The sequence below is a fragment of the Zeugodacus cucurbitae genome, chromosome 6, assembly GCF_028554725.1.
Source record: "Zeugodacus cucurbitae isolate PBARC_wt_2022May chromosome 6, idZeuCucr1.2, whole genome shotgun sequence".
NCBI classification, from domain to species: Eukaryota; Metazoa; Arthropoda; class Insecta; order Diptera; family Tephritidae; genus Zeugodacus; species Zeugodacus cucurbitae.
In genome coordinates this window covers 44,481,539-44,504,725 of record NC_071671.1, presented here as the reverse complement: position 1 = coordinate 44,504,725, position 23,187 = coordinate 44,481,539, and the positions used below count along the sequence as shown (strand labels likewise).

The 23,187-nt window shown below is 35.1% G+C and overlaps 1 protein-coding gene and 1 non-coding gene across 7 annotated transcripts in view; both read left to right on the top strand.

The window, feature by feature from the left end:
* Positions 1 to 23,187, top strand: part of LOC105209807 (transient receptor potential cation channel trpm) — a 217,511-nt gene that overhangs the window by 32,620 nt on the left and 161,704 nt on the right. The window lies entirely within an intron of this gene.
* LOC128922902 (small nucleolar RNA U3) lies at positions 21,206 to 21,417 on the top strand. Its single transcript, XR_008472091.1, has one exon. It is a non-coding gene; the product is annotated as a small nucleolar RNA U3 (small nucleolar RNA).

The window sequence follows — 23,187 nt, the reverse complement described above, 5'->3', positions numbered from 1 at the left end:
AGCGAGTTTTCAAGTGAATGCTGCAAAGTAAAAGCACTTGAGGTTTTGCATTTTCGCAACGTCTCTCCGTGAGGCGAAGCACGTGCACTTATATACATGTATACATATTTGTATATTTATATGTGCGTGTGTGAACTGTCATCTCACTGAGCCAAAGCATTCGCGTTTCGTAATTTAGCCATTGAATTTATTTATTTATTTTGTGTGCGAAAATATAAATTTTCATAAAAATTATATATCAATAAACATCACTGCGCTTGTTGTTATAGCAACTCACCTGGTATTTGGTTGTGCTCAAGCGAAACAGAAAAAAAAACAAACAAAAAAAACGCGCAGATAAGACTTTGGCAACAGCGTCAGCGGCCAGCATCATTGGCCGTTCTAGTGAAACGAGTTATTATGTGGTCTGCTGTTTTGTGGTTTAAGTTAAGCAAATTTGTTAATATAATCATAAAATAATAATGGGTTTGACAACACTTTCGTCAGCGTAGTTGAGCGCATATACGCTTAGAAGTAAGGTTAAATATACATACTCACGAGGGCGCTCCAATGAGTACTTGGTGTACGAAAAGGAAAATAAAATTTTGGAAAAATGCTGGTTTATTTTTCACCATAGCCCATTTTAGCTCGTTACACTTGATGTAGTAATTGTTCTACTACTTTAATACATCTGAAAAATACTCGAGTTTTGCAAAGTAGTCCATCATGATGACCATAACCTTGCGGTTTCTTCTCTATCCACATTACTACGAAAGAGATGTGGGCGGGATGTAACTGGTGGAGAAGAGGCGCGTCGACCTTTTTCATGGATGTATCTAAGTTCAGTGTGAAATTTGGTGTAGGAGTCTTCTGTATGAAGCTTAGCGTGAAGGATAGCTTTAGGCTACCATGCCATTGGCATCCTGTTGGATTCAAATTGCCAAAGTTGCATGGAAGAAGGTGAGGTTGAGACATTGAAACAATTTCTCGTTCATTGTTCAAATTTCGCTAGACTGCGGCTGAAACATCTTGACAGGACAAACATCGGAGAATCAGTTGAACTGTACCAAATTGCCAAATTCGTAAGAGGCTCAAAACGCCTTGTCGTCCCTTGAGGGTCTTGGGCATCCATCTTGAGGAATTTGCGACACAAAGTAGTGGTGACTTGAGCAATTTAAAGGGGATCTCCTATGGGGATTCGCCCTTTAACCTCTTAACAAAAAAGTCATGGGGAATCAAATGTAGTTAATTCTCTGGATGACGCAACAATTCGTAGGTGAGTTCTATCAATTTGACCGTGGTGGCGGAGATATAAACCAGGACGTAGTAAGTTGCTGAATCTCACTATCTAATGGCTAATGGGTCTGCATTTTGTAAAGCCGTTACATCGTTTTGCCCTATTGATGTATCCCTTGAGAATCCCAGAAAACAGAATCACTTTTACGTTCGTTAGATCAGTATTCGCCTTCTTCGAAGCAGGTTGCCCGGGTGTAGTCGACTTTCGACTGTTCTTCTGTGAGTATCAGTAGATCAAGGTTTCTGCGACGATAACTAAGCGATACAGGAACTTCTTCGGCAGTCTCAAGCACTGCTGTATAGTGGTCTCGTGCTTTTTTGAGTGGGCTCTTTTGAATTACTTACACTCTCGACTATCACGCTCATCTTCAATTGGTCATCGGGTGGTGAGTCCAATTACTTATTGAACCGCTATCGTATATATATAACATCGCAGTTGACTACTATTTATAGGTTATGTAATATTGAGGTAACGTGCTAGTTGCAGGTCCCTTGTTTTAAACAAAAATATTAATACCCATCCATGTCAGCTTCTACACGATTTTATCTACACTATCTTGTTTATGCACTTTTCCGTTGCTAAATTTCCGCTGTTCGCTCTTTGCTTGCGAGTTTTGTTTATTTTCCGAACTGATTTTTTTTCGGTAGCTCCAGGTAGTGGCAGCCAGGCAGATGTGCACCGCTGATAAGCGCTGTTTACTTTCAGTTTTAGTGTCTTTTTATGGTTTAACAACAAATTGACGGTGAGTTGTAATCACTTGTATGCTGACGCATGACTGACGTGCTGTTGTTATTAGTTTTCTGTGTGACTTATTTTTAACGCTAAAGCGTGATAAAAGCATTTAATTATATTTGGCCACACAGCCAACTGACTGTGGAAGATCGAGATGGAGTGCGGAATTTTTTTTAGAAGTCGTAAGAGGGTCATATTTGCTTAAACTTGGGATGACAGTTTTGTTTTTGGTATAAATACATAAAATTTTTGTAATTTGTAAATATAAATATTTTTTTGGAGGGTTAAGGTTATTTTTGTAGCTGTTCTAAGTGTCTTGTGGATATTTCTCGGCTTTTTGGGAACTTTGAACTTTTTTGACTTTCTTTTCATATATTGAATCCCTCCAATATTTCAAATATAAAGAACATTTTGAAACTTCAAGAATATAATTTTCTAGTTAGAGCTTCTTTATATGGCTGCCACCTATTATTAAATTATGATACTAAAAATATTGTTAGATATGTGAATTTTTGTTATATATTCACCATGCGCCAAATCTTGGAAAAGACCCGAGAGAGAACAATCGATACTCACCATCTTTTTATCGATTTTAAAGCTGCCTTCGATAGCACGAAAAGGAGCTGCCTTTATGCCGCGATTTCTGAATTTGGTATCCCTGCAAAACTAATGCGGCTATGTAAGCTGACGTTGAGCAATACCAAAAGCTCCGTCAGGATCGGGAAGGACCTCTCCGAACCGTTCGATACCAAACGAGGCTTCAGACAGGGTGACTCACTATCGTGCGACTTCTTCAATCTATTGCTGGAAAAAATAATACGAGCTGCAGAGCTAAATAGAGAGGGTACAATCTTCTACAAGAGTGTACAGCTTCTGGCGTATGCCGATGATATTGATATCATCGGAAGCAACAACCGCGCCGTTTGTTCTGTGTTTTCCAGACTAGATAAAGAAGCGAAGCGTATTGGTCTGGTGGTGACTGAGGACACGACGAAATATCTCCTGCCATCAAACAAACAGTCAGCGCACTCGCGTCTTGACTCCCACGTCACTGTTGACAGTCATAACTTCGAAGTCGTAGATAATTTCGTATACCTGGGAACCAGCATTAACAACACCAACAATGTCAGCCTTGAAATCCAACGCAGAATCACTCTTGCCAACAGGTGCTACTTTGGACTGAGTAGGCAATTGAAAAGTAAAGTCCTTTCTCGAGGAAACAAAATCAAACTCTATAAGTCGCTCATTATTCCCGTCCTGATGTATGGCGCTGAAGCGTGGACGATGACAACATCCGATGAGACGACTCTTGGAGTTTTCAAGAGAAAGGTTTTGCGCAAGATTTATGGTCCTCTAAACATTGGCAACGGCGAATACCGCAGACGATGGAACGATGAGCTGTACGATTTATACGACGACATTGACATAATTCATCGAATAAAAACACAGCGGCTACGCTGGCTAGGTCATGTTGTCCGTATGGACGAAAACAGTCCAGCCCTGAAAGTGTTCGATGCAGTACCCTCTGGAGGAAGCCGCGGAAGAGGACGACCTCCACTCCGGTGGAAAGACCAAGTGCAAAGTGACCTGGCTTCACTTGGTGTTTCCAGTTGGCGCCAAAAAGGAAAAAGGAGGTATGAGTGGCGGGCTCTGGTGGATTCGGCTATAAGCGCTTAAAGCGGTTCCTACGCCAAATATATATGATAGAAGAGGCTTACGAAATCCCTTATTTAAAAAAAATATTAAATACTTTTTTTATAACGAAAATTTCAGTTTTCAATTTGCTGCAGTCGCAACGCAGCTGCGGCTTACTCCCCGAACTCACTCGCTATCCAGCTACTTACGAACATATTTAGATGCTTTCGCAAGCATACAAGCCGTATGTGACATTGACGAGCTTAAATTTGCTTTTAAAAATATCCCACTACTTCTTATTTCCCCATACATACATACACATGTACATATGTACATACATACTCACCTACCTGCAGTGCTTACACTCAAAACATTTTTTGTTTGCGCGCGACATCTGTCAACGCGTTGACCTTCTTTCATACACTACCTCCATTCTCCTCCCCCCTCCAGTGTCGTCTGTCGTGTGCTGTGCAACATTTTGACGAATTTCATGCGATTTGCCAGTCATTCATATTAAGTTTTAAAAGCTAAGCCGAAAATTTGGCAAAAAAAGCCAAAAGTTACTCATACGCCATGTACTCCTCCATGCTATGGAAATGCAAGGTAAGCGTGAGAGCGCTCGTCAACTTCAACCGAGACAGCGGTATGTGTGCGCGTGTGTTTGCATATGTAAGTAACTGTAACCTTTGCGACACATGTATGCATATATTTACAGTTGTACGCGTATAGTATATTTGCGTATGATAAAATTCTTGGTGTTGTTGCTCAATGCCGGCAGCCACAATAAAAGTGATTTATTTATTTGCGGATGAAAAGTGAAACGCATGAATAAGCGTATAATGTAAATATTCTTCGCAATTACTACCAACACATTTTAATGGATGTGCGTTTAACCGGTGGTCCATCAAGAAAAAAAAACATAAAAATTAAATAAATGAAAAAAAAAAAATGGAAAAAGGCAGAATAGTCTGGAAAGCAATTCATGCCATTTTTAATTTTTTCAACTTAGTAGTATTAAATCTGACATGCACACATTCTGGTTATATTTTGTGTGTAAGAAGAGAGTATAAAATTGAAATTGCATATAAGCTAAACGAATGCTGTTGCGAAATGGTTGAACTTGATGATGATTAATCTCTTAAAGTAGCCTATTTTAAATATGCAACTTCTTTGATACAGTTATACTCTAGGTAGACTTTTGTCTTACTTTAATTAAATCCTTATTTAAGCTATGGTTCAATAGAATAAAGGAAAATTTAAACAAATATAGGGAATTGCTGCAATCTATAAAAGTTCGAAAGTCTATGGTTATTGGTCATACGTTCTCTACTGATAATTCTAACCACAGCCCGTAATCTCTGTGCTAATTGGTCAAAACGTTTTTCAGATAGTTGGGAATAAGCTTCAAAAAATATACCCAACAATTGCAGTTATTGAAAAAATATTATTAATACTCAATTATTGACTCAAAAAATTGGTAAAGAAATAGTAAATAGCAAAACAGCTATAATAAAAAATTCTAGTTGTTATTCGTCATTACAAGTAGGCCAAAGCGGCTAGTTTGAGGGTCCCCTGACTAAACATCAATAGTATCTGGAATGGTCTATCTGTTGATCTTGACAAAAAAATTAGAATCTGTTAGATTTGATGTGAATAAATGCGAATTATGATCGATTTTCATCAATTATCCTTTTCTAAATCCTTGTTGGTAGTTTAAAATGGTAAAGAAGATGTGATGATGCATCAACTAATTCTTAAAGAGTACTGTTAATAATTCAGCGATTTTGGGTATGCCCTGAAGTTTTCTTGATATAATATCTATTTGCCAGTATTTTAAAACAGATAGTTAATGAAACATTATTTCAATGTTTAAAGTTTTCAAGGGAAAAATTAAATAAGGTTGTTAAAAGGCAAATGAGTATACTAAAGGCTATATCATCGCTTTCAATGCCACATTATGGCAGTTAAAACAGTCTTCGTTAGCGTTAGAAACTATCAAATCGAACAAACCAGCACAGCATAACAGAATAACTGGCCGCTGACAGTAAACTTGTATACTTTGGTATTATCAACACTCTTTTTAGTTTCTTCCCGATATCAGTTCTTCAGATTATTTTATGATCTACAGTAACTATACGGTTTTTTAGACATGTGTTTTTTCAATGTGACAATATTTTTTTTTTGGAGTTAGTATAATATTTTTGACAGCTGTTATTTGATTTATAATAAATGTATCATTCTTGGTCATAACATATATTTATATGCCTATTAGTTCTATTATTGTATAAAAAATCACTCACTATAATGGTAAGCTAGTTTTTAATAGGTTTTTGAGGCTTTGTGCTTTATATTGACTACCTTATTAGCTTCTATCGTGAGACTTACAGCTTTAGTTGCTAAAAGACGCTTGTGAAATCGGCCAAAGTCGCTTAAATAAATTTATCAAAAGAGAGATATGCTTTGCTCTCTTTTAATAAAAATATCTCAATTATTTGTCTAAGAATCCATAGAGTAACAAATCCTCCAACATAGCACCCACATTGAAAATCTCCATTTAAAGCATTAAGAATGTGTGCGATTGCTTCCTTTTTAATAATCCGCTTATTAGCGTTTCTTATTAGCATTCAATTGCCTGCTTATTAGCGATATGAAAGCAATGGTTTCCGCCAAACGAATGTCTAAGCCTTTTCCTTTTCAAATATAAACGCCGCTTCACGAGTTCATACGACGGCACATTGCCTGCTGCGGCTGCAGCACATAAAACATGCGAAAGCCCACAAAAGTATGCAACAGTTGTACGCTTCCACACAATTAAGTGGATTTATATGCGCGTACGAATGTTTGTATGTATGTATGCTATTCAGAGCAAGAATTGGCAGGCAAGCAAGTTGAGTTAAGTTTTTTTGTATGTGTGTGTGTGTGTGTGCGTTTATATATTATGCACAAAGTCGTTTAAATGAAATTGTCCCGCCCCTCGTCGCGTTGAGTCTGAATAAAATGCTTAAATTAATGTAGAATGGCACAAGTGAGGCGCTCTGCTGCTGCAGCCGCATGCGAGTACATATGCGCGGAAATTGCCATTTATTTTGTGAAAACACACACAGAGACACATTGGTGTATATGTGTGTGGTGTGTGCCTTTGTGTATTTTAAATTGCAACAAAGTTGAGTGATAGTTGCAGCGCACATTTAAAACCCCAACCGCGCGTTCGTCCTTTCCAAGCAAGGCAACCAAGTTACCAGCACCGCAACGAGTAGCTGCAGCAAGCAGTCAGAAGCACATGTAATGGTGTTGTTGTACATACATATACATATGTATTGGCGCTGGTGTGGATATGTGTCGGCACCTTGTTATATTAGCAGAGTGCCGCTATGTGACTTCGTGCGGTTACAAGTGCATTTCAGTGCATGTGTATGTGTGCCATATATACATATATGCGTTTGTATATGTGCTCTTGTGCCCTTGGCATTAGTAATGCAAGCAAGTTTCGTGTATCGCATACAACCGGATGCGCGATTTCTTTTACTGTTACGTTTCGCCTTATTTTACTTTCTCTTTTCCTTGCGATGTCGTGTCGGCACTGTAAAATATTACGCTAGTCCAATTATTTGCCTGTGTGCGTGTGTGTAAATTGTAAGTTGTGCGGTATAGTTGCTATACAGCTGGTGTTTTATGCCATTTTGAGGCATACTCAAGTGACATGCTGCCGTGTAACAATGCATACAGTTGTAGACATTGAAATGGGGACATTAAAAAAAAAAATTCTAAAAGTTAAGACTCTCTGATTTTGAAGAGTTTGCAGCTTTCATGTTAATAATTTAAGTAGCATTAAAAATAGTAAGAAACAAATGGCTGGCAGCCCCGTTAAATAAAAATAAAACATTTTATAAAAAAAATTGCAAATTATATTTATGTTGAAGTTCCTTTTTATTAGGTTAAGTAGAATTTTGAAAATTTGATGAGACGAGTCAAAATCCGAATGTCTGTCTGTCCGTCCGTCCGTGCAACGGATGACTTGAGTAAAAATTGAGATATCTTAATGAAACTTGGAACACATGTGCCTTGGGGGCGCAGGGTTGCTCTCGATAGCCAAAATCGGTCCACTGCCACGCCCACAAAATGGCGAAAACCAAAAACACATAAAGTGCCATAACTAAGCCATAAATAAAGTTATAAAAGTAAAATTTGGAATAAAGGATCGCACTAGTAAGGAGCATATTTGGTAAGTGAGTGTGGCCCCGCCCCCAAATCGGTTATTTGTATATATCTCGTAAACCAATGAAGCTATATAAACCAAACTTTCAGCAATCGTTTCTTATTGCCACTTCTTAATACAGTCCAAAAATGAAAGAAATCGGATAATAACCACGCCCATATAACTCAATTTTGAATTCCATCTTATTCCTTCACTTTATAATATATACATAAGGATTCAATGAAGACAGCGAAATAAAACTTTACACAAATACTGTATATGATCCGTGGCATCACTTGTGAACAAATTGTCGAAATCGGACTATATCTTTTCAATGCCGAATCGAATATGAAGAACTCAGTGTCCCATTGTAATTTTTCATTTCGATAAATCTCTCGTATATCTTAATTTAATTCAGAGGAAATCTTTTTCTTCTAATAGTGTGCCTCTGTCCTAGAAATGGTTAAAATCGGGTCATAACTTCCCCTAGCTCTCATATAGCTAATAATAGGAATTTCAAAAATACAATGGGCTTAATACCTTGTAAACCGGTTAATATGTGAATTATCTTAGCCAAATTAAATGAGCATATAATCTTAATTTTCGTTTTTCTATTGGACTTTATGCCGCATATATGGCTCAAATTGAGTGTTATCTTAATAAAATTAAATAAATAAATTGCGAGAGTATAAAATGTTCGGTTGCACACGAACTTAGCCCGTCCTTACTTGTTTTTTATTTATTTATAACAAAACTTTATAATTTTTTTTGCAAAATTTCATTTTTTATATGTAAAATTAACAATTTTTTTTAACATTAACAGCATTATTTTAACTATAAAAAATTTAAATATATTGTTGATTTGATTAATTAAATTAAATTATTTCTTTTTCTTTTCTTTGTTTCTTCAATATTATTTCATAAATATTAAATTTTGCTTTATTGGCTACTTTTCAATTGTATTAAAAAAGTCGGTCCACACTCACTGTCCGCGCCTGTACTTCTTTTTTTAACTATTCCTTCATATTTTTACCGTTTCATTCGCATTTTAACTGCATTAATAAGTTAATTTCGCCACTTTTGAATAGCGTTAAGTGTAATGTTGTTGTCGCGTTGCATGCTTTTGTGTTTGGTGCGATAATAAAAAATTTAATTGCACGTAAACGAAGCTTGCGCCAGCTTGAACTCCAAGCACGCCAAAGTTGTGCGAACTTGCGAAGATTTGCACGCGCATTTCGTTTATGCACTTTCTCTTATTCCACTTTCGCGTGCTTTCTTTTTGCCAACTGAAACGCTGTCTTACGAAATTAGCCGCGCCAACTTTGCGTCAGTAAAATCGCTCTTAATCCTCGAGAAATCAATAATTCCAGTTAGAGCTAGAGTACGTGTGCTTTTAATTGCTCGTTAAGCTGCGCTGCTGGCGTCCAACTGCTTTCGATCTATTTTCGCAAGTTCTAAAGTACACACTTTTTTTTTAAGATTTCCACTTCTATTTTTGCAACTTTTCCGAGAAATCCGTTTGTAGAAGTGCTTCTATTGGATCCACCTACAGCTTGATGTGCCGCAAAGCTTCCACTCTACAGTTCATCGCAGCACAAATGGTAGCGGATTGTTAGAGATTTGTCTGTAAATATTTACTCTTTCTTTGCTTTTCTTCACACACACATTCGCTCAGACCACGCAGATAACTTGTGAAAAGGAAAATCTTCTTCTTTGAGTAGCTTGTTGCGCAACCACGCTGTTAGTAAGAATTTGAGCTGTTTATAGTTTATGTGTTGCAAAAGTAGAGAATTGTGTATTATGCTTTCAATATTCTAATGTTTTGAAGAGAGTGCATGGGAGACTCGTGTGGGCATTAAAATTGGTAAATATTGAAAATGAGAAGTAAGATATTGGTAACTTATTTTTGAATGAAAATGTAGGATCAAGTGTTGAAGATCGTAAAAACTTTATAAGTGGCGAAACGAAAAGACAACTTGCGTAAAAATAATAGCAATCCCATCAAGTTTAATTCAGTAATTTTAAGATATTCTCTCTTGAAGTCAAGGCACTTGAAATGCTTTTTTGTGTTACTTATATCAATGAAATCTAAGACAACAGAGGAAATAAGCGAGTTGAAAAAGAGTGAATCGAATAAGTCATTTCCACTCTCGCTTGAAATGCTTTTTTGTGTTACTTATATCAATGAAATCTATGACAACAGAGGAAATAAGCGAGTAGAAAAAAGTGAATCGAATAAGTCATTTCCACTCTCGCAGTTATTGGTTAAAATACCTGAAAAGTTGGGAATTTTATGTTCAATCGATCGATATTATTATGGAGAACCAATGTATTTACACGGCCTAAGTTAATTGATCTCTTGGAGCAAATATTTTTAGTTGTCACATGGTGCCAAGAGATCAATTTGTTTTCAGAATATGGAGTAAATATTTCTTTAAAGACGAAATTTAGTTTGTTCCTATCACAGATATTCGCTTTTTATCAAACAGACTTCAGACATCGGACTTACAAAAGCCTTTCTGATACTAGTTTATGTTATAAGGAGTTAAGGAGCTTTCGATCTGCTTGACCGTTGAGGTGAATTTTGAATAATGAAATATGAATGCTTAGATTAGCATATTTTAAACAATGTGGCCTCTTAAATTAGTCTGAACGGACTTAAATTTTGCAAATTATCCTCTATATAAAAAACAAGAGAGCCTAGATTGTAAAAAAGAAATATCTTCGGTCCCCAAAAGGTCGTTATTATAACTTCTGGTTGATTTGATACTCAGAGTCGGAAAAAATTAACTAGAATGTTGCCTGAGTTATATGAGAAGCATTATAAATATATTTCCTTCAGCGTCATTCATCAGGACGGGAATAATGAGCGACTTGTAGAGTTTGATTTTGGTTCGTTTAGAGAGGACCTTACTTTTCAATTGCCTACTCAGTCCAAAGTAGCACCTGTTGGTAAGAGTGATTCTGCGTTGGATTTCGAGGCTGATATTGATGGTGTTGTTGATGCCGGTTCCAAGGTATACGAAATTACCTACAACTTCGAAGTTATGACTGTCAACAGTGACGTGCGAGCTAAGACGCGAATGTGCTGACTGTTTGTTTAATGACAGGAGATATGAGTAGCATTATTTACTTAGATCTACTTAAGCATAGTTTCTTTTAATTTCTTTTTGGGCAAACCTCACAGCTTCACATTGGACTCTGGATGTAATTATATATATATATATTTGGCGTAGGAACCGCTTTAAGCGATTATAGCCGAATCCACCAGAGCGCGCTACTCATTCCTCCTTTTTGCTTTTTGGCGCCAACTGGAAACACCGAGTGAAGCCAGGTCACTTTGCACTTGGTCTTTCCACCGGAGTGGAGGTCGTCCTCTTCCGTGGCTTCCTCCGGCGGGTATTGCATCGAACACTTTCAGGGCTGGAGTGTTTTCGTCCATTCGGACTACATGACCCAGCCAGCGTAGCCGCTGTCTTTTTATTCGCTGAACTATGACAATGTCATCATATAAGTCGTACAGCTCATCGTTCCTTCGTCTGCGGTATTCGCCGTTGCCAATGTTTAGAGGACCATAAATCTTGCGCAAAACCTTTCTCTCGAAAACCCCAAGAGTCATCTCATCGGATGTCGACATCGTCAACGCTTCAGCGCCATACATCAGGACGGGAATAATGAGCGACTTATAGAGTTTGATTTTGGTTCGTTTAGAGAGGACCTTACTTTTCAATTGCCTACTCAGTCCAAAGTAGCACCTGTTGGCAAGAGTGATATATGATGTAATTACTATTCAAAATATTAATCTTAAATTATTTTTTCTCATGTCTTTGACTATGTAGTTTTTGTGTATACATATATTTAAAAAGTACGATAATTCACATGTTCATAAAAATATTCCTGGACTTCCACTTGTATTCAATCGCAGTCAACAAAAATATCCAAGAAATCAGTCTACCCTATTTCATATTATTTATAAAAAATCTCAGAAAAACTTCACCCCACACATTGCGAAACATATGTCTCACGCACGTGCCCTTGTACACTTCCGGCTAGAAAAAAGAAACTTGAACTCACACTTCCCACTCCATATCAGTGCTGCTCCGCTGCTTTTGAATATCTCAATTGAATTGAATCATTGTACTTCGCGTGAGGCATCAGCCTGTTGCCGGTGGCGTATGAGTAACATTAATGTCTGCATGTACGCACAAATTGCCCAAGTGCTTCGAATGCGTGTGTTTTTTCTTCTGCGTGTGATGTTTTCTTCATGTTTTCTGTTCCCCCCGCTTTGTTGGTAGGTTATTTGAACTCATCTCTTATGCACAGCTGCTCAAATTGACTGTATTTTAATTCACATTTTCCCTCGCTTTTGTTGGTTTACAATTTTTCAGCTATGAATTATTTATGTATTTTGATGCGGATGAATAATAAATCAAATTTTGAGCACAAATTTTTGTGAATAAATATAAATAAAGAATAAAATAGAAGTAGTTGAAGAGAGATAAACAAGCGATATGTGTGTGTGTGTGTTTGTGTTTTCAATGTTTTTATAATTTCATTTATTTAGAATTACATATATTTTAAAATAAACATATACCAATTTCATTTATTTATTCTGTGTTATTAAGTTCTGTTTCAGATTTTGACATATTTGTGAATTTTCGAATATTTGATTTTTAATTAAAATTTTATTGTCAACTTAATGAAAAACCATTAAGAAATTCATAGAAAATATTTTGATGGGAATATTTTTATTGCATTCTTGAAATTGTCAAGAGTTGCCACCTGAACAAATTTATTTTCAAAAAATTTCAAGTTAAAGTCTAAAAGACACCATAACGGTAAATAATGCTTAGCGCACTAAAACATTTTAAACTAACCCTAACCCTTCAGTTAACAATCCAGCTCTTTAAATCAGTTTAATTAACATTAAAGAAACTAAATCTACTCCCCGCCAGAACAATTACCAGCGTGTAGTTATAACCAACTTGGCACATAAAACAAGCGTACACATAAGCGTAATTCGAAGTGAAAGCCGTAAACCGCTCAATCCACACAGTAAATAGCCGCTTGCTGGCATGATTACATATTGCCTGAGCGCACAAAATCTGAATAACTAATCAGCTTTCGTGTTATGCGCGCATATGTTGTTCTATGTTATTGTAGTTGTTATGGCTGTTCGATAGTAGCATGTGTTACGACTTCATAGCGCATATTTTACGAGCCATTACATGCCGTTTAGATGTACAGTTACATGCGTTATGCAATACGTTGTGGCGATTTTATTGCAAGTGCTTTGGCAGCGATGAATGGAGAGATTTTTGAATTTTCAAAAATTATGCAACAAATGGGAGGTGCATCATTTGGGGATATAATTTTTGTTTAGATTTCATGACGGAATTCTATACCGGAACTTACTGTTTATTCATTCTGTGTGGAAGTTTGTATAAACTTGGTGAGAATTATAGTCTTGTATATTTGGCTAATGGAATTTATATATTTGTTAACTCTATTTAACTGAATTACTCGATAATTGACTCGAAAGAGTATACCAATCGTGGTCTCAAAAAAGTATAATATTCATATTGTGACTATTTGTTGGTGTTGTCATACCTACGAACTTATTTTCGTTTCTTTTGAAGATAACTCTAAACCTTGATTTTTGATATTATATCATTCATCATCCCTACCGCATGCAAATTTTTAGGTCTAACTTATAAGATTGTTTTTCAAGGCGGTGTTGGAGGTTCTGTTGTATATTTGAAGACAACATTTTTATCTTATGCACAAACTTGCAAAGTGTTTTTTTATACAAACAGTATTGTAACGGAAGACAAAAGCTCCTGACAAATCAACCAATGAATTCTGACCAATACACAATATAGTTACTAGTTAGTGTTAGCAACGTAATTACCGAAATGATATCGCTCAAAGGGATGTCGTGATCAATTGTCATAGAAAAATCCTAGATAGCTTAACATATTCTTAAGAACTAATTTAAGTTTTCTAAGTGATAGATAAACGAACTTATGTATATGCTTGAAACAAAACATATAGGACAAAGTGGTAATAGCATTCTTTTACTCATCACTTTTTCATAGGCGTTTTGGTATACCCGAAAGTTCTTAAGGCATCTAAACGATCTTAATCATTAAAGATCGTATTAATAGATCGATTAATTAATATATTAATAGATCGCTAAATCATCGCCTACAGGAAGCACAAGATCTCCCATTCACATTTATAAATTCACCACATAACCTTAAATTTGGTTTTAACTTAAATTCTCTCCTTTACTCATTTCTAGCCGAATCAGTTTTGACTGTATGTGTGTTTTTTCCCCCGAATCTCAAAAACTTAATTAATATGATGGAATATTTTGAGGTATGGCATCACTTATTTAAAAAATGTCGATATCTGGGGCTTTGAAAATAGTACCGAACATTAATACCTCAGTGCCAGTTTCGACCTCAATGGTAATTTTGAATTGAAAAAAAAAAAACGGTAAATATCTTATACAAATATTTAAAAACAATTAGAGGGAATCTTTTTCTTCTAATAAATTGAGTCTTTGTCAAAAATATAATATGATAATTTTTAAAAACCTCCGGGGGACTTTATACCACATATATCAGTTAATATGTGAGATATTTTAGAAAAATCATGTAAGTTTATGGTATCGAATATGATGTAGCTTGATCGTGAAATTGACTGAAATCAGTTCTCGATCCTTCTATACTACATTTATTGATCGTTAATCTAGTGTACTTTATGCCGAATATTTAGTTCAAATTGTGTATTATTATTATGTTAATAAATTAAATTACAATTTGCGAGAGTATAAAATGTTCGGTTACATTAAAATTTAGAATTTCCTTACTCATTTATATATCTTTTTTTCATATTGGCAACCCTAGTAATATTTTCTGGGAACTACTTAATGTTTTTGAAAATTTTTCTTGACTTAAAACTAAAATTAGAAAAAATATAATTTTAATAAATTTTTTTGGTAAAAGTATTGGCAACTAAAATATTTTTTTTAAATATTTCTTTTTTTCAAAAAAAAAAAAAGAAATTTTTCCAAAAAAAAAAAGAAATTTTTCCAAAAAAAAAAGAAATTTTTCCAAAAAAAAACAAATTTTTATTTAAAATTTTATTTAATATTTATATTTTATATTGTTACAATATTTAATTGATGCCAACCGTATTAAAAAAAACGTCAAATTTGAATATTTTGTATTATTTTTTTTTGCTGATTTTCAGTCGGTATAATATTTTTTCGAAAAGGGGTTTCTTCATAATTCGCTTATATAACTATTTACAGCACCATAATGTGACTTAACAAGGTTATTAAGTAGGCACAAGTTATGAGCACATTACTAAATGGTGGGCGGGCGGCGGCATGCAAATAATGTTAGATGAGAGCGCGTTTGCCAACTACCGTTAGGCGTTGCGAACATGTTATGCCAAACAATAAATATTAATGGAATAGCGATAGTTGGCGATAAATACTAGTACGAGTACTTACATATGTATTAACATGCATATATTAATATGTGTGCGTGTGTTTGTAACGGGTAATCACATGTGTGGGAAAGGACAACAAGCTGCCACAACACAAATGCCATTGTAAGTGCCAACTGATTGCCGTTAACGCACACATTTGCATAGCGCAAATAAATAAAAAAAAAATTGGAAAAAAGGAAAAAAAAAGCGAAAAGGATAATAGCAAGCACTTTAACGCTTGTTTTTTATGTCTTTTTTCTTTATTTTTCCTACTTTTTGTTATTGCTGCACGCAACAACACATGCCAAGGCGAATTACAAATAAATGCCATGAGATATAATGAAAATAGAATAGCAAATAAAGCGTGCATGCAAACAAATCGAAACTGATATTGTCTAACTGGCTTTGGCAGTCACCGCCTGCCAGCTTGTTAGTGAGCGAAAAAAGCTTAAGCTTCACATGCGCATTTTTTCCGTCTTTATTTTTGTTGCTGGTGGCTTGTTGCTTATGGCTTTTGTAGCATGCAATGCGGTGTGGTTTAATGGCACGCGGCGTATGGCTTAATGAATTTACAAAAAAGCCGCACGAAAAAAAGTGAAATTTTTTAACGGCATTCCTGGCATATTATTGCCAAGCGCCAAAGGCAGGCGCGCGCCTTGATGGCTAATAGCTTTTATAGCGTACGCCATGCGTGAATGTGAGCTGATTGAAGTGCTAAAAATGTGCACACACACTTAAGTGAATATGCATATGCATAAAAGTGCCGTTACATGTGACACTAAGTGCTTGCGGCATTTGCCCAACGTGTCCTTTAACTCATTTGTATGTGTGTGTGTGTGTGTGTGTGAGTTGAGATGAGATCGTCGTAATGCAGTTAACCTTCGGAGGCACACACATAAACAGTATACACCTTCATCACTTTCGACAGTTTCGTAACCCATTTCATTGACTAACGGTTCAATATACGCTAATCACTTTCAGCCGAATGGCAATGCGTGAAGCTTGACATACAATTTGGGAATATAAATGGAAAAGTCAAACAATCTATAATATATTATAGTATATGTTCCATTAAATGTCTGTTATTGACTTTTGTCATGGTTAAAGGTTAACACGTACGACAGGCAAAAGTGCATGGATTACGGTATATTGTTACTTAATCTTATTTCGTAAGCAAATCAATCAATCAATTCGGCTATGCTTACATGGCATACATATATAAATATGTATATATGTGTGCAAATAAATGCATTTATTTGCCTCTGGCAACCTTTTACTAAAAGCTATTGTTAATTACTATTGTTTGCTTTAAATATATAGGTTATGTTCATTTTGGAGACACTTTAGTCCATTAGTTGGAATTTGCCTTTCAAATGAGTTTTCAAATTTATCGTTGTTTTATGTATTTATTGCTATGTGTGTTTTTGTTGTTGTTTGAGCTCAAAATTTAAACTTCATTAAATACAGTCAGTTGAGTATTGAGAAAGGCTATTCGATGCTTTGTTCTTAAACCAGTTAAGTGCCTTTTTAATGTAGTTTAACGTAACTTTAATTTAAATTTAACGTAGTATATACGATTCTTTCACCTTCTCCAGGTAGTCTATATAATAGGAAATGGACACTCAACTAGTAAATTATGCTGGGAAAAGCAATAGCAGGAAACCTTTAAACCACAATCCAGTTGGACTTGGGAAATAGAAGAAGTTCTACTTGAAACAGTCTTCAAAAAAGCACATTCTTTCTTATGTACTCCAAGTAACACTAGTACAAAGTGGCTGAATGCATCCCAGTTCGAAAGCATAAGGGAATTCGAGTAGCTCAATTTCTGCAAATTACTTCAAGGCACCTTAGCCGACTGACAGGCAAGATACACCAACTCTAAAAGCCGCCGGTGCTTCTAACCACAGACTCGACATCCGTTCTTCCATCGAATGCCAATGAATGCAGACTACGGCTCTTAGTGTATTCAACCCATCCAAGTGCTACTTCAACTAGAAGGAATTAGTTTCGGAGATCTCAACCCATAAAACAATTGAGAATATTGTGGCTGAGCTGTCTTTCATCTTAGAGTAAAGCTTTTGTTCCACTTGGAGACTTAAGCAAAGTATTTTCTACAATTTTTGACTTCTCCTCTTGTGAATTAAAAAAAAAAAATCACCAGATATCCGGTCGACCGATCAGATTTAATACAAAAATATTTACAAAGCTTTACTAGCTTTAACTAACCATTTAGGTCACCTGCATATGCTTAGTGACTCAATTCATTACAGTCAGCAGTCGTTATACAGTTCAATCAGTCTTCTACCCTGTCCTTCTAAAATATTTGAAAAAGTGTTACGATCAAAGATGTCTCCTTTCCTTCATGAAAATAATGTAATATCGACGCACAAATTCGGGTTTCGTGCCAAACATGGCACCCTAGAGCAAGTAAATAGAATTAATAACGAAACCAGAAGAGCATTTGAGTATAGAGAGTACTGTTCTGCTATAATTATAGACGTAGCTCAGGCGTGAGACATGAAGGGCTTTATATAAGATTAAGAACATTCTATCTTCTACCTATAATAACATTGGAGTCTTATTTAAAAAAATATACAATTTATGGTTAAAGTTGGAGATTTCATATTGATTTTATAACTTATTGTTAGGCTTCAAAGAGCAGATTAAATATAGAAAGAAATATAAAAAAAAATCATTAAGAACCATACTTATTGGTATTTTATCCAATAATTTCGAACTTTTATCCAACCCGTATACCTGTTATGAATATTGGTGCACAAAATTTGGTAATTTATGCCCTTCATAATTCAAAGGTTTTAAAGAACAGAATGTCAGAGTGTTCTGAAATCAACCAGTATTCTTTTGTTATAATGAAGATGCTCTTGAGGTGTGAAGTATCAAACTACCAATCTGTATTATCTTTTTACTTAATGTTCAATTTGGTTAGTCAGGTCAGTTCTTCTGTTTTCATACTCTCGCAACAAAGTTACTAAAGAGATTATAATAGTTTTGTCCACATAACGGTTGTTTGTACGTCCTAAAACTAAACGAGTTAGATATAAGGTTATACGTATATACCAAAAAAGAGTTAAGTTCAAATCCGGATGTCTGTCTGTCCGTCTGTCAAAATGGTATACAAAATTTTAAATGGGCGTGGTTCCGCCCATTAATGGGTCAAAAACCACTTCTCCCAAACTACTCGACCAATTTCAATGAAATTGGGTTTATAATAGTTTTCTTACATCCCAATGATATGTTGTGAAAATAGGCCAAATCGCTTCACAACCACGCCTACTTCCTATATACCAGAACTTTGAAGTCGATGTGAATAGTTTACTTTACAATATATAAAGTAAGCACTAGTGATCGGAACAGAACTTTGAACAAATACTACATTTATAGTGCGGCAGCCCTATTCTAAAAATCGCCAAAATAGGACCATAAGTATTCAGGGCCCCATATATCGAATAAGTTTTTTACCGACAATATAGGTGAGTCTGTCAGATATTTTGAAAAAATTCAGAGGGAATATTTTACTTCTATCGGATCATAACTTCCATTATCTCCCACATACCTAATGCTAAGGTTTTGAAACTTTCAATAGATTTTATACATATATATGCCGAATATGTGAGTCGAATTGTGTGTTAATAAAATGAAATAAATAAATCGAGAGAGAATAAAATTTTCGGTTACACCCGAACTTAGCCATTCCCTACTTGTTTTAAATATAAATATCACCCTGTTATTTTCGGAATATAGCAAATTATTATTTTTATGATTACTAGGCAAATGATTGGTTCTATCTTCAATACGAACTGCAACCTAGTCTAGCACCATTTTCTGCATTCGTAATTATGACATATTTCACGTTTTACTGCTTACTTTTATGTTAAATTTGGTTTTTGATTATCGTGACCTTCAGCTATAAATTTATCAATATCATCCTAAATGTAGGCCACATTTTGTATCAAAATCACTTTCCTATTGAGATGGTGAAGAAAATGCCAAGCCGCTGTAATAAACTAATTTTTAACTGACATATGCAATTAAAAATGTCTTATTATTTTTACTTTTACATCTAATTTAAATATTTCTAATTTATTTCTATTTACATTTACGGTTGAAAATTAAAAGGTTCATAACAATTTTATTAGTGACTCGTAATGTCGTTAAATATTAATGTTATTGTACAAATTTTAGGTCTTGGGCATTCAATATTTACTTATAATTAAATTTTAATTGCTAATTCTTGTTTAAAGTCATAAATCATAACTTTTGTTGAATTCATACACTAAATAACGGGAAGAACATTTTTAATTTTCTTAAAATATACTCAAATAAATTGCTTTAATCAAAAGTATGCTTAATTGTATGTCGACCACTGCGTATACGTAACATTCTATTGTGTACGCAGCACATGGTGCATGTTACTCATACCACTTACTACTGCACACCACACATTCTACTATAAGTAAGCTTAGTTATGCTTTTCTGCCTTAATTTCATTCAAAAAGCACTCAAGTTCAATAAATTTGGCAAAATGCCTTTAAATTCGCACCCTTGCTCGAGTTCACGAGTGCGAACTTTAATCAATGAAAGCAAGGTCACGGCGACGTTGAAAATACGCGAACACTTCCTAAACGCATTTAGGCGCATAAATATTTGCACCAAACTACAGCTATGTATGGTAGTTTATGCAACTTTCGTTTTCATAAATTTGCAGCGAAAAAAGTGAAATGCAGACATACGAACAAAAAGTCACGAAAGCAACAACGAAAGTTGGCACAAGGCCCACATCTGGCTCGCTAATGCATATACTTGTATATATGTTGATAAATGTCCGATAGTCGCTACATATTTTAGTGTAATAGTTGTTGGCACGCGAGCTGCAGACGCATTGGCTGACATTTTGTCGCTCCGGACAGCAGGTCGGCAGCAGTCCGCTACAAAAACAATCGCTTTAAAAATAGCCCTAACGTGAAACAACGGTGTGTTTTGTTTTTGGTTTTTGCTTTATCCTTTGTGTTTTACCAACGGTTAGCAGTTAGCGCTGGCATTTGCTTGCTTGCATTTCGTAGCACCAACTCTTCGTTGAGTGCCGTGATTTCGCGCCATTCCTACTGCAGCTGATTCCCTTTGACCTCACTTCATATCGTATATGTGTTTGTGCTAGTGGTGGACGCTTGTAAAACACCTCTTTTGTTGTATTGTTTAGAAATCACGCAAAAAGACTTCAACTAAGTGAGTTTAACTGTAGTTACATAACTGTTGAGTAGTGCCGAGCAGCAGCAGCGGTGGCGGCTGGGAGTGGTCGCTTCAAATAAAATGTTGTAGTTTTGAGTTGAGTTAGAGGTGTCAGCTCAATTGCAGTATACCTACAAGCAATGCGCCTTGAAATACATGCATGTGAGTGCCAGTGCACCTGTGTAAGCATATTCATATACAGTGCCTGAAAGTAATGATCCAATATTATTGAAAATTGTATTGAGATTTTTAAAATATGTATTTATTTTTTTGAAGTTATACTTCTTATACGCCTTCGGAAAAGGTTGCGATAATTGTTTAACACTTCAGTGGAGAGGGAATAGCGTTGAAAAATTAACGCGAGAGAGAGAGATATAGAGTGAATGAGAGTAAAGCAGAGAACTTAAAGCACTTTCCATACGTATGTTATTTGAGCAATTCTTGTTTTGTAGAACAATGTTTAAGTTTTTGGTTGGTGACATATTCACGTGTGTACGCATATGTATGATTGTATGCTTGTGCATTATTTTTCTTTCGTTTCCGTTTCATTTCTGCGAATTCTCAACTATTTTGTGTGACTTTTGGTTGAAATACTCTGCGTTGGCCGTTGAAAATTTAAGACTATACTTCACAGGATCATTTCTGTAGTCAGTCTTCATTTACTTTCTTTGCAAATCGAAAGTATTAGCACCCGCGATGAAGAGGTATATCGTTTTATCTGACAGCGTGAGGTTTATGAACTTCATTTCTAATTTTGTCTTGTGTTATTAGAAAGGATGTTTCTTCGATGATCGCTCGGCTACAACGGATGAAACGACTTCTGAGTAGTGATTTTATTGAATAAATTCCAATGTTTTATACAAATAATTATATATAATAATTTTATATAATTGAATTTAATAGCCATTTATATATCACCAAATTCATTAATGAGAGATATAAAATTGTTCATCTGTAAAGCTTTATTACCGTTGTCAACTGCAGGTTCGCAAGGTTTTGCAGATATTATCGAAGAACCAGTAGAGTATAGCGAACAACCGGTACTCCTTGCGGGAGATTTCAATGTAAATTTCTCATTGCCAGAAGCTGAACCATTACTGGCATTCCTCAGAGAGAAATTTTCATTAGAAATTATCAATGGAAGAAATGAGCCTACGTCAAAAGGAGGTACGACTATTGATGCGGTATTCACGAGAAATATAGTTAAAATAGATGTAAGACATTTCATATCGTATTTTAGTTATCATAATCCAATTGTAAGTATTATAGATATCAATCCGTCAGAACCCAGAAATGATAAGTGATTTGGACTTTGCTTTATAAAATGTGAATTTAAGAAAGTGTTGGCCACTCCATCATATTTTTATCCTTTCCCTCTCGCTAGTTTTCTTTCATACAAAATGATATGCATTTCTTAGAATATCACTAAGAAGTATAACTTCTTCCGAGCGTAGGGACTCCACGCACCCATTTTTTTTGTCTATTATGGAGTTTATTTTGAGCTTAGTGCGATTATAGAGTACTAAATTATATACACAATAGAACTTAATATATTAAATCCGGCTATATTAGTAACAGTTTTATAGACCTTTCAAAATCATATTCATAGTTTAATCTTCAAGCAATATTTTAATATTTGTTCGATTAATGAAAGGATGAGCCCACCATAAAGCCCAAGAAGAGAGGAAGAGAAATTCAGTGTCGGATCTTTGTTCCATCTTCAATTATTAAGTGCCAGATTGAATACTACTGCTCACTTTGTTTTGGTTTGCTATTAAAAATTCAAATTTGTTTTGGCAGAAATGTTTTGCTAGTATTTTGAATGTCTTGAAGGAAATTTCAATTTCGCTCAAAACAACCCGTTCAATTTCGAAATAATATTTGACTTCATGAACTATTATTCTATAAGTATCAATAAGTCATCCACAAAGGGGTACAGATCCACAAATTTTTTATAAGTAACATTTATGTGTGTGTTCAGCGTAACTGTATTAGAAACGTTCAACTGTATCAATTGGAATCTCCATACGCAAATTATTCGTAAGAGTATGTTCGAAATACTCGTTTACAGAAATGTACAAAAAAATCCTTCCTGGCCAGGAACAATTCGGTAATTCTAATTATTTTTCTGTTTAGGCTCGCTTCAGTTCAATATTTTTAGCTTTGTTTTGAAATATTTCAGGTTATGGATAATAGGCTCGTCATTTGGTATAAAATTATATTTTTTTGTTTGGTATATCGATAAATCAGCGCTTTAAGCGAACAATGAACAGGTTAATCGTTCAATTAGCTCCTTTGCGAAATGGCTATAATTAAAATACGTTTAACCTTAGCGGCTGCTACAGGCAAAACAAGCAATGAATACAGCTGAAAATTTTATCGTGCTACAGGGACTTGTATGTCAACAAAAAAATCATAATAGGACTATTGGACAATTGGATTTTAAAATTCCCGTTATTTTTTGAACACCCAAAAGTCGTACCCGGATCCACAAGTAGGAACATATATTTCGGTGTGACTACCATATAACCGTGTAATTGTACCATTTGTGGTTTCCATTAGTAAATCATTCCGTGTCCGTAGTTTTGGTAATATTGGA